Below are 12971 nucleotides of genomic sequence, written 5' to 3'. Positions count from 1 at the left end.
ATAAAAAGCTAGGGGGAGGAATGTAACATAAGATGCCTTTTTATTGAGTGAACACCATGTTTAGCCATGCATTGCCTCCTCCCAGTATGAGTAAAATGTATCAGAAATAAATTCAAAATTACCTTTTAGTAATCATCTCAAAAAAGCAATTGAGCCAACCCTGCACCCTTGGCTTTCTTCTGTTTCTATTTTTTCACTATATGATGTCATTTTCAGGGAATCTTCATGTCTCCAGACCATTCTTCAAGGTGATGGCAGCCTGATAGGTGCTGGTCGAACTGGAATTCTAACTGGAGTGAGATAAAGTTCCAGGTTCACCAGAACCAGTTTTACGAGAGGATAAATCCTCCCCCCAGCCCTCAGAGAGTGGTGCTCAGACAGGATGTTAAAGGGTTGGCCCGAGCAAGACTTCTGACTTTGTCCTTCCACTCTAGTCTGCAGCAGGTACTAGGCTCTCCTAAGGCTAACGGCCAGGCTATCCTGAACAGACATATGTGGAGGAGGATGACTGTCCTATTTCAGGTCAGAGCACTTTGCCTTTCCCTCCTTCTCCCTTTCTCTTCTGGGGAACATTTTGTAGGGGAAAAGAAAAAGCTCCATAACTTTCCAGTTGAAAACATTGGTTGGGATAATCTTTGAGCAAGCAGATGTCTGAACAGGTCTGACCAGGTAACTTGGGGTTGAAGCAGAAGGGTCTGACCCTTCTCTCAGAGTCCAGTGAAGTAGCCCACAAGACAACTGGGGCAAAAACAGAGTTAGACAGCACACAAAACCTCACCCATCCCTCTCCCACCCACCTTGTGCAGACTCCTAGAAAGGCCTCGATGTGCCCTGGCCTTTTGGTTGGTTCTGCAAGGACTTTAGCTCTGTGTCTTCCTGGTGCAGAGCATCTGATGCCTGAGCCAGCCCAGGCCCTGAAGCACAGGAGACACCAGGTAAAGGGAACTTGCAAAGACATGTGGTCTTATAACTCAGGAGAAAATGGGTGTCCCCTCCTATCTGAAAACTCACTTGCACTGCAGGCCCAGCTCACGACTTGGGGGTCAGGACAGTCAACTGCGAATTGGTGTGAAGATGCCTTTTTAAGGCATTGATCATGCAGAAAGTAATCCAACTGTGAGCCTTATTCTTTAGGTCTGTCATCTGAGGAAACATTACGAAATTTCTGATAGCCTAAAGGATTGTTTGAACAATAAGACAAAGATGAAATTCAAATCCTTGGGTTTAGGAAGGAAAAAAGTGATTTAAGTATATGGCCGTAGTGTCGGATAAACCTGGGTTCCAGTTTGGGCTCTTCTCCTTATTGGTATGTGACCTTGTATAAATTATTTATCCTCTTTCTTGGAGGATAACTACCTTCTCGGAGACCTGGCCATTCATGGGGCCCCCAGACATAAGACTGTTAGATCAAACAGAAAATGTCCTCTCCACCGCCATCATTGCTGTCAACATCATCATCATCATCATCATCATCATCCAGGGATGGTGTTGAGAATCAATGGATTCTGGTTGGGGACAGGTCACATACTGAGAAGATTTGACATAATCAGTTACTTTGCCCTGGAAGTCCATCATCTAAAAAGGTGGACCCAATATAATAGGAAAAGAATTGGACTTCCTGTTCATAAGAAGTGTGAGGTCAAATTGGTACATTCATCTATAAAATGAGTATGACCATATATAACCTACAAGACTGTATTGTGAGAAATAATGCAGAAAACTGTATGAAATGCCTGGCATATAATAGGACTTCAGAGAATGTTAGATCTGCAGTAATCATTATTATCAGTGTCATCATCATCATCATTGTCATCAGATGATGTTAAGATAATATTCAAATAGGAACTGAAAAAGTCTATGCTTTCTTGACCCCATGCCACCCTTCTAAAGCAAAAGCCTAATCTCATTCCTTTCATGCAACCTCCTTTCTTGCATAAAAGAAGCAACTTTTATATAAGCTAAATATAATAATGGTCATTCATTTGGAATTGAAAAACAATAATTGAATTCTATAAGCATTTACATTATTTATGCACTCCAATGCTGTTTATTGCAGGATGAGAAAAAAATTCCTCCACATTTCCATTTTATTTAGTTACCTGCCAGAAAAATTTCAAATCATAAGGAAAAATCTTAACTATCATGAATTGCAAAATATAATATAGAAATATATCATTAACATGGAAAAAACCTGCTTAAGAACACACACGCACGCACACACAGTTTAAGGATAAATATCAAAATACTTGAAGTGAATATTTCTAGATGGCATTATTATGGGAAATTTGTAGTTTCATCTTCATCCTCTGTATTTCCAGTTTTATTTTTTTCAATGAGCATGTGGAGCTTTTATAATTAGAAAAAAAGTCATAAAGTTGAAAACAGTGTAATTCCGTTTCTCCTTTTGCTTTAGCTGATATAGGGACTGTTGGCTCTTCCAATTCATCATTTGCTACCTGTTTCATCTTACTTCTAAGAATAACCTGGTAAAATGTCAGATTTCTGTGGGTCCTGGCTTGCCACTTTTCCTTGTCAACTAAATTTATGATGTAGTTCTGTCTTTGGTCACATGGTGGCAATTCATAACTACTTTCTAAATATTCTCCAATAAATTTATGTTAATTTTCAAAAATATACAGTAGTAATAAACATAAATTTCAAAGACCATTATGAAACTGATTTCCAGTACCGCTTTAAAAATATGTAAGTGTAGAGAAATAATGGAAGGCTATGCCTTTAGTTGCATTTTCTTGAGGCTCCCAAGTTCACATTTCATTTATTTACTCGTTCAACAAATATTTACTGGAAGCCTACAATGTGTAAAACTGTGCTAGCTAAAATCCATTCATGCATCGTAAACTTTTCTCCTTAAACCTCTATATTCAACTGCCTGCTCAAATTGACCACTTGGACCAATATAATGTTATCCAGCCATATGGACATGACCCTGCATGGACACATACTCATCACTTTTAGCCAATCTATCCCTTAAAACTGGAGGTTCACCATGTAAAGTGGAGGCAGTATGAAAATGCAGGGAAAGCCTGGGATTGAGAGTCAGGAAAATCTGTTGAAATGGCCATTTTCTTACTTCAGAACTCTTGTAATTGATCAACAGGATTCTTGGTAACCCAGAAAGTAGATTAATAACATGGCTTACTATACATGGTTTTAAAATAAAAGACATACCTATATTATCTAGGATTGAGAGTAAAAATTTCTATTATGCATTTCACAACCATTGATATAGATGATTTCCAAGGCCTGCTTCTTGTAGTTTTGACATTTATTGAGCTCCTGCTAACTGCTTTGGCCTTTGACTAGGTCTTAACATAGTGTACAAAACAAAGTTTCTGCCTTCATGATACTTATATTCCAATTTACACTCTTTTAAAAAATGAGGTAAAATTCACATACAGGGAAATGCACAGATCTTAAGTGTGCAATTATATACAATTAACTGTGTAAAATAGAATATTTCTAATCACTCCAGGAAGTTTCCTGTCCCTCTTCCCAGCCACCTTTTCTCCAATAACCACTTAGGTTATTTCTACAAATTTTTCTGTTGTAGAACTTCAGATAATTGGAATCACACAGTATATATTCATTTGTGTCCAGCATCTTTCACTCAGTATAAGGTTTTTAAGATTCATCCTTATAATTTTAGGTATTAGTTGTTTATTCTTTTAAAAAATTATTGTTGTATAGTACTGCATAGTGTGAATATATAAAAATTTGGTATATCTATTCAAGATGTTATTGGACATATGAGTTGTATCCATTTTTGTCTATTATAAATATAACTACTGTGAGCATTCTTGTGAAAGCTTGTTTGTGAATATATGTTTTCATTTCTCTTGGGAAATACTTAGGAGTGGAATTTCTGCATTATAGAAAAGGCAAACATTTAATTTGATATGAAATTGCTAAACAGTTTTCCAAAGTGGTTGTACCTTTTCATACTACCAATGTATGAGAATCTCAGTTGTTCAACATCCTCAGCAAAGTATCAATGTCATGAAAGAAAGATGGATAGAGAACTGTTCTAGATTAAAAGACATACCAACTACATGTAGTGTTTGAATAAGGATTGTAGGTTATATAATGGTATTATATAAATTTTAAATTTTATGAATGTGATAATTGTATTGTTGTTTAGGAGAGTGTCCTTGTTGTCAGGAGATAAAATGCTGGAGTATTATGATGATGTCTACATCATCTATAGTTGGTTTTCAAATAGTTCAGCAAAGTTAAATATATATATTATATATTTATATATATAGAGAGAGAGAGAGATAAAGCAATTGGCAAAATATTAACTGGCGAACACAGTCTAGATGAAGAAATTTAAAGTATATTTCAATTTACTTTATTATCCTTGAAACATTCTGTCGGTCTGAATTGTTTTCAAAACAAAACTTTGATGGGGAGGGAGGCAATGGTATCTGTCAGCCTTCCAGAAGAAAAGGTGGTTGAATGAGAACAAGCATAAGATTGACAAATTAGGTTATATGAAATCATGAAAAGATAGCTTGCTGTAATACCTTTATAGAGTAACAAAAAGAGAGAGACTGCAGGTTGATGCCTGCTTCTGGTGGTAGTTTAAGAAATCATTCTATAGGCCGGCTTATTGAAACAGACCACCACATGTCATCAAGACTTTTTGTAAGAATTAAAATAGCAGTATTTATATATTATAGATATGATCTGATTCCTGTGGGAAGAAGAGAGTTGGGGAGCTTGAGAATTTCTTAATATCAATTTAGGTAGACTGGAAGCAACCATAAAGAATTATGACAAAAAAGATAATGTTCTAGTAAGAAAAACCTAGTTTATTGTATCAGACTTTGACGTGGAAAGACAATGTGTGAGCTGCTTTGCCAGCAACGAGAACATATATTGATATATTGGTCACAGGGACCAAGGCTGGCCTTGTCCCATTCAACCACCATCTATTATGGGATGAAAACAGTGATCGGCAGCTCCAGAACAAGTGTTCAGAAAGAGAGTGGAAGGAAACTTAAGAATGATAGGAATGGAGTATCGGGTGGTGTGAAGATGTAGGAAGGATGGGAATAGAGCAAAACTCCAAAGTAAAAGTAACATAATCTGTATTTACACAAGGACCAGAGGTGAAACTGGATTCAGACTAAAAATGTATCAGGAATATAGTATAGTAATCCCTCAGGACATAAAGATGTTTTTCCTCCAATCTTCTAAACATTCCACAAGTGGAGTTCATCTCCAAAAACAGCTGATATAAGAATACATGAAAGTATTCTCCACAAGTCACTTTCTTTTTGTCTTACAGAAGTCTACTTTTGCAGAATGAGGATTTCCCAAAGAAATATCAATTTCATAGTGTTGTTTTAAGGATTGTTGAATGTGATATCTTTTTATATGGTATTCTGGAGTCATTCTTTTATGTGATGGGACAATACTTCAGGTAGGGACACCAGGAAGGAGCTGTTGCAGTAGTTTATGGGAGGTAAAAACAACAGGTCTTGGTGGTTGATTGGATGTGAACACTAAGAAAGTCTGGCGTGGGGAACTAGTTGAATCTTGGTGTCATTAATATAGATAGAGACCCAAAGTGAGATTTGAGGTGCAGTGAGAGAACTGAAAGAGAAGATTATATTTACTTCAAAGTGAGATATTTGAGTGTCAAAGTTCAAAATAAGTTGGGTAAAATATTATGGAGCTCAAAAGAGAGATATATGCTGGAGATGCAGATTTGGGAGTCAACGCTTAATGTGGTACTGAAAACCATAAGATACTTGAACATTATGGTAGGCTAATGATGTCCCCCAAAGATATCCACGTCCTAATCCTTGGACTAGGTTAATTTTATCTTATGTGGTAAAAGGGACTTTGCAGATGTGATTAAGTTAAAGATCTTGAGATGGGGAGATTACTCTGGTGGGCCCTAAATACAATCACAAGTGTCCCTTATAGAGAGAGGCAGAGGGAGATTTCACTTCAGAAGTAAAAAACCCAATACAATAATGGAAGCAGAACCTATAGTAATGAAACCACAAGCCAAAAAATGCTGCCAGAACCAAAGCTGGAAGAAGAAAGGTACAGAAGGAACCAGCCCCGCCAACACCTTGAATTTAGCCTTGTAAGACTCAATTTACAGTTCTGTCTTCCAGAACTGTAAAACAACAAATTTCTGTTGTTTTAAGCCACCAAATTGATGGTCATTTGTTACAGCAGCAATAGAAACCTAATACAAACATCTTGAGAAAGAAGAAAAGGTCTATGAAAGAATACCTGAAGGGTACTGATATTTCAGTTGGGTTACAATATAGTTTATTGGCTATGACCACAAGCAGTGGTGTCAAAGAGATCTGTATTCAAATTCAACTCTATACTCACTAGCTATGTGACTTTGTACAAGTTACTTAAATGATATATTGAGTTTTTCTACCTGTAAAATTGGGATAATAATAGCATATACCTCAAGGGACTTTTGTCAGGATTAAATGCTAATATCCAATTAATGTACTTTGTACATAGCAAGTGATTCATAAGTGGTTGCTTTGGAGATGCAAGTGTGTTAGCATGATTTACAGCTGATAATCACTGTGTAGTTAATAAATGTTTTTAATGTGGCGATAAACCAACACTCAATGCTATTCTTTTAGAGAAGTTGTATTGAATTATCCATCTCAGTTCAGCAATGTAAGAGACTATATGAAGGCTTGGGACCAAAGCCTGCATTGTTAAAAATAATGCATCTGGGCTGGGCGCGGTGGCTCACGCCTGTAATCCTAGCACTTTGGGAGGCCGAGGTGGGTGGATCACGAGGTCAAGAGATCAAGACCATCCTGGCCAACATGTTGAAACCCCGTCTCTACTAAAAACACAAAAATTAGCTGGGTGTGGCGCTCCTGTAGTCCCAGCTACTCGGGAGGCTGAAGTAGGATAATCGCTTGAACTGGGAGGCAGAGGTTGCAGTGAGCCAAGATAGCCCCGCTGCACTCCAGCCTGGTGACAGAGCAAGACTCCATCTCAAACAAACAAACAAACAGATAAATACATAAATAAATAAATAAACAATGCATCTGGCCAGGCATGGTGGCTCTTGCCTGTAATCCCAGCGCTTTGGGAGGCCAAGGCGGGTGGATCTTTTGCGGTCAGGAGTTTGAGACCAGCCTGGCCAGCATAGCGAAACCCCATCTCTACTAAAAATACAAAAAAAAAAAAAAAAAAAAAAAAGAAAATTAGCCGGGTGTGGTGGCACATGCTTGTAATCCCAGCTACTTGAGAGGCTGAGGCAGGAGAATCACTTAAGTCTGGGAGGTGTGGAGGTTGCCAGAGCCAAGATCACATCACTGCACTCCAGCCTGTGGTAGAGGGAGACTCTATCTCAAATAAATAAATAAATAAATAAATAAATAAATAAAGCATCTATGTGGACTGCTCTCTCTCTCTCTCTCTCTCTCTCTTGCTCTCGCTCTCTGTGTGTGTGTGTGTGTGTGTGTGCATGTGTGTGTTGCATTTGTACTTTTGGGACCAAATAGGCCAAAATGCAGCTTGTTGAGGATTTGAGACAGTAGTAAAATCTTTTTCTACTTTGATAGTTACTTTATATCTGTGAGAACAATGCCACATTCTCTATTAAGGTCTTTCTCCTTTCTCCTCTTAGAATTTTCAGGTAACATTTACATTGAAATGGTTACATGGTTACATTAACGATAAATTATCTCTTCCTAAGAGCATAAACTTGAACTGTTTTTCAAAACTCTTGCTTCTAACTAAAGTTTCTAAAGTAAAATATGTAACAATGACCAAGAAGTGTGAAAGGAGTAATGCAAAAATTGAATCTGGAGCTAGTGGAATGTTAAATAAAGGCCTTAAGAAAAACCTTTTCCCCTCCCAAATGAAAGTAGCTTTATTGGCCGGGCGCGGTGGCTCAAGCCTGTAATCCCAGCACTTTGGGAGGCCGAGGCGGGCGGATCACAAGGTCAGGAGATCGAGACCACAGTGAAACCCCGTCTCTACTAAAAATACAAAAAAATTAGCCGGGCGCGGTGGCGGGCGCCTGTAGTCCCAGCTACTCAGGAGGCTGAGGCAGGAGAATGGCGGGAACCCGGGAGGCAGAGCTTGCAGTGAGCCGAGATCGCGCCACTGCACTCCAGCCTGGGCAACAGCGTGAGACTCCGTCTCAAAAAAAAAAAAAAAAAAGAAAAGAAAGTAGCTTTATTATATTTATGATTTTTAAAGAAACTATGCAGGAAAATATTGAGAATTATTGAAAATTGCACTATAGATCCCTGACACTGTGCATGACAAAAACAAGGAAGTTGGTGGGCACTGGTGGCTTGGGGTGGGGTGAGGAGGAAGAGTGGTGACAGGAGGGACAGGTAACAAGAAGCAAGGCCTGGTGGGGTAGGGTGTAGGAGGATTGGTTGGATAGGGGGTGCAGACCTTCATTAATAACCAGAGAAGGGCAAATGCCAACCTTCATCGGTGATGCCATTTGTGGCCCCTCAAGATTGGCAAAGACCAGAGTGACAGGGTGGTGTGCACTGAGGCACTGTTCACAGAGGGGTGGAAGTGGGTCTCTCTGTGTGTATGGTGGTAGTGTGGTGGGGATTTCTGTTGCACTCCCTGCCAGCCTAGAGGTGGGGTGCGGGGGTTGGGAAATTAAACTCTGCCGTTAGTTGAGACCCTCACGTGACCAGGAGCCAAGGTGTGAGTAAATTCCTCTTATTCAGATCTCTTTTATTTTTGCAGCACTCCTCTTTTCTGTTGAGACAGGCTAGTGTCTGGCCCAGAGGATGAGGGGGAGAAAGACACTTTCCCAGAATGGAGCAGGTCTGTGTGAGCAGCTGGACTTGGAGCTGTGCGTCAGTGGTGGTGGTGTAAGGGGGTACATGTGAAAGGGAAGGAAGGCAAAAACTGAAGCAGGTACAGGTCTGTTTGCTTTGACACCTCTTCAATATTTTGAAACAGATAATGATATGCCTTGGGATGGAGGGAAGGGCTAGAGAAAGAGGGCCAGGAGGAAACACATAGACCTGGGGGTAGCTTGTAAATAATTCACTTCTTTTACACCCTGCCTGCAAGGGAGTGCTGCATAAGCACCAAGATGAGGAGTATTGAGATGAAAGGGGAAGGACGTAAAAGAAATGGTGGTTATGTAGGGGGTGCAGATGTGGGCAAATGGATACTAAGAAATCGTTGAAACTACTTCCCTTAATCCAATGTGGTGGGCATTTTAGAGCAGGAGATGGGGATGAAACAGGGGTGGGAAAAGGAGCTTTGAGACTTGAAGTGGTTAGGTGTCCAGTCTTCAAAGAGGCCCTTGTCTAGTATACTGGTCCATCCACCAAGCACTTCAGTACCACTATCTTTCTTCTGTCTGCAGGTCCAAATGCCTATTAGGCTCAAGAAAGGAAAGGGGAATAGGAAACTGACTGGGATTTGGGCAGATCGCTATGTGCCATGCTCTGGACTAGAACCTCTGAGGGTTGGGGGTGAAAGGATGGAAATGGCCCAGGCCAGAACATAACTAGGAGGAGACATTGCTCCTACTTACGTTTCATTCAGTCCAGGGAGAGGCTGGTAGAATGATCTAGAGGAAAAATTGTTGAGAGAGACTGAGAGAATATATATGTGTTCCTTAGGTATGGGAGAAGGGCAAAAACCTGGAGGGAATAGAGGAGTGAATTAGAGCAAAGGTGAGACCTTTTTACTCATCCCCCTAATTCGGGAAAACACGGGTACTGGAATGAACAGCACACATTCAGTATTTCCTCCCTTTTTTCTCCAAGGAGTAATTGCAGTCAAAGAGGAAAAGGGAAAAACAACTTTCAACATGGAAAATTCCCACCAGGAAAATGAAGAAAGCATTCATAATTTAGAGGAAGAGCTACATTTGGAAGAAATTGAAGGCCAGGAAGCTACAGGAAATAATCACCAGGAACAAGCACCACCTACCCAGGAAGATGGAGACGGGTATGTCCCATAGGCATGTCAATAACAATGAAGGGAGAGGGAGGAGGAGGAGGAGGAGAAGGAGGAAGAGGGGGGAGGGAGATGGGGAGGAGGAGAAAGAGGAGGAGAAGAAAAGTGTCCAGAACAGATTTTTAAAAATTAAGAAATAAATTTAGAGTAATGCATTGGATGAAAAGACAGTCCAGGAAGTGGCCTTATCCCATTTAGTGCTTTTTGTCTTGAATTATTTTTTCTTATATTTTTAGGGCTTCACTTTTATTTTAGGTTGCATTTTCTAGTCATACTTTGGCTCATTTTTGTGTTTTTAACCTTTTGATGATATTGGTTTTAGATGTTTTTGTTGTCACCAGTATCTCACTAGATTTTGCTTTATGGTTTCATATGCAAGTCTACATTTTAATACGGGATTTTTTCCATTTGCATAGAAAAAGTTCATATATGTATACACAAGTACACAGACACACACACATATATATGATATCCCAATTTAAAATAGGCATATTTATATGTTACATGTGTGCATAGAAAAAATTTGGATAAGATGTACATGAAAAAATAATATTGGTTTCTCTTTAAGGGGCAGATTTATGGAAATTTTTCTGTTTTGAATATCTATTCTTTCATTTTTTCAAAAGAATATGTTTAACTTGTGTCACAAAATTAATAAAGAGTCTAAAAAGAAAAAAATGAAAGTAGGTCAGTTGGCTTATAAAGGCAATAGAGAACACTTTAATAAATACTTGAAAAAAACTTTAAAAAGGATAAATTTCAAGTGATGTTTGAATCTCTAGGCTAGAAGTACAAACCAGGTAATTTTGCACATACATTCACTTCACAATCAGTCTTTTATGTACTGTATGAGGAAAATATTCCATAGAACTGCTGAGTAGATCAAGTGAAGTAATGAGTATGAAATGAATATGAGCTGTTTGATTAGCTCCCTTCTCCCAACCTCAGTACATGCAGAGCCTCAATTCCCTTCAGATTTCCTTCAGTTATTAGTAGGGGCAGAATTCAGTAGGAACAAGTTCAGACAGCAGAGGTGAGTAAACAGTTTTTCATTCCTCTGGTACTATACACCATCCAATTCCACGTGCCGACTTACCTAAGGAACTGCCATGTGCTGCTTGGCAATGTTGCAGATTTATTGGAGTCTTCAAGATGACACAAATTTTACTGATTTATCTGGAGGCTCTGGTGGGCCAAAGAAGTAAGGAATGTATTTCTTTCCACTTTGACAATATAGTTACCCAGATAGGAACTGTCCCAGTGTTTATTGGGACCTGATGTATTACCAAAAACCAAAAAAAAAAAAAAAAAAAAAAAAATGTCATTTTAACGTACAGAGCCCTCCTTTCCATAATGAATGCATGGGGGTAGGCGAATAGAGAAGATGGTACAGATACATTTGAGCAACAGACACCCACCATGCTGTAGTAAGGATTGCTCCTACCCTGACACTCTGACATACATAGCCTTATTTGCCTGTTTCCTTAAGTTGAAATCATCTCATATATACATATGTATGTGTGTGTATGTATGTGTACTCTTACATTTTAAGAACCACTAGCCTAAAATAATGCCTGGTAATTGGTAGGCACTCAGTAAGTTTGTTGAATAAATGAATAAAATAAATTAATTTTAACAACAACCCTTTGAAATATATCAGAATTACTTTTTACAAATAAAGGCAGCTGGAGGACAAAGAAGTTAAGTGAATTGTGCTAGGCAATAATTGAACCCAAGTTGCCTAAATCTAAAGTCACACTTCTTAACAACTATGTCCTGTTGCACCCTCAGTGCCAAATCAGTGGCTTTTACCATTAGAATATTAGAAAAGGTTTTAGCACACATCAGTATTTGATTTTGTTTTTACAATTAACATGTTCAAATTTTCTTTTTTGCCATAATCATGTGCTAATATTATAATCTGAAAATACCATACCAAGTATTACAAATGCCTTAAAAATAACATCGTAATGCATGTTAAACTACACATAAACAATGTAATGCAATATTTACAGCATGTATTACAGATTTGGGTTATAACTTTACTATTTCAGCAGCTCTTATAACTAAAGAGTAAAATGGACAAGGGATATGAACAGGACATTTAAATAAGGGAAACATAAAGGGCCAGTAAACAAATAGAAACTCTAACAATGAAAGAAATACAAATGGAAACAAACAAAATTCTTCCTTTGCCTCTCAAATCAGAAAGAATTTAAAAGACTGATAAGATTCTGTGCTTGTCTGGGTGTCGGTAAACAGAATTATTGTATGCTGCTGGTGAGAGTTTTGCATTCCCACCAGCAATGAATGAGAGTTCCTCTTGTTCCACATCCTCACCAGCATTTGCAATTGTGGAAGATTGTTTTTATTTGATCCATTCTTATAGGTCTGTGCTGATAACTAATTGTAGTTTTAATATGAATTTCCCTAATGACTAACAATACTAAACATGTTTTCATTTATGCTTATTTGCAATCTCTATATCTTTTTTGGTTAAAGTGACTGTTCAGATATTTTGACAATTTTTAAATTGGTTTTATATTGGTCAAGTTTTATGAGTTTTTTATATATCCAGGACACAAGTCATTTATTAAATATGTAATCTGCAAACACTTTTGCCAGTGTGTCTTATCTTTTCACTGTCTTAACAGTGTCATTTATAAAACAAAAGCTTTTAATTTTCCTAAAGTCCAATTTGTCTTTGTTTTTCTTTTATGGATAATGTTTTTGGTGTCATACCTGAACCCATGTTGTCAAAGCCAAGATCACACAGTTTTTCTACATTTTCTTCTAGAAGTTACAACATTGTTTATGTTTTACATTTACCGTTTCTGTTTTTAATTTATACTTAACACATTTACATTTCAATACATGATGCATTTTTAGTTAATTTTTCTGTAAGCTGTGAGGCATGTATTAAAGTTTGTATTTTGGACATGCATCGTTGTTTCAATTGATTCCTTCTTTTCAAATCTATATTTCTTGGGATTTTA

At 38.1% G+C, this 12971-nt stretch overlaps 1 long non-coding RNA gene across 1 annotated transcript; it reads left to right on the top strand.

Annotated features, from left to right (window-relative positions):
- Positions 1 to 8758: 8758 nt before the first annotated feature.
- Positions 8759 to 10028, top strand: LOC126946081 (uncharacterized). Its single transcript, XR_007722583.1, has 3 exons — positions 8759 to 8823; positions 9636 to 9689; positions 9783 to 10028. It is a non-coding gene; the product is annotated as an uncharacterized LOC126946081 (long non-coding RNA).
- Positions 10029 to 12971: the final 2943 nt, after the last annotated feature.

This window comes from Macaca thibetana, chromosome X (genome assembly GCF_024542745.1).
Source record: "Macaca thibetana thibetana isolate TM-01 chromosome X, ASM2454274v1, whole genome shotgun sequence".
In the NCBI taxonomy this organism is placed as follows: Eukaryota; Metazoa; Chordata; class Mammalia; order Primates; family Cercopithecidae; genus Macaca; species Macaca thibetana.
The sequence above is the reverse complement of the archived record's forward strand: the minus strand, read 5'-3'. Positions and strand labels throughout refer to the sequence as shown.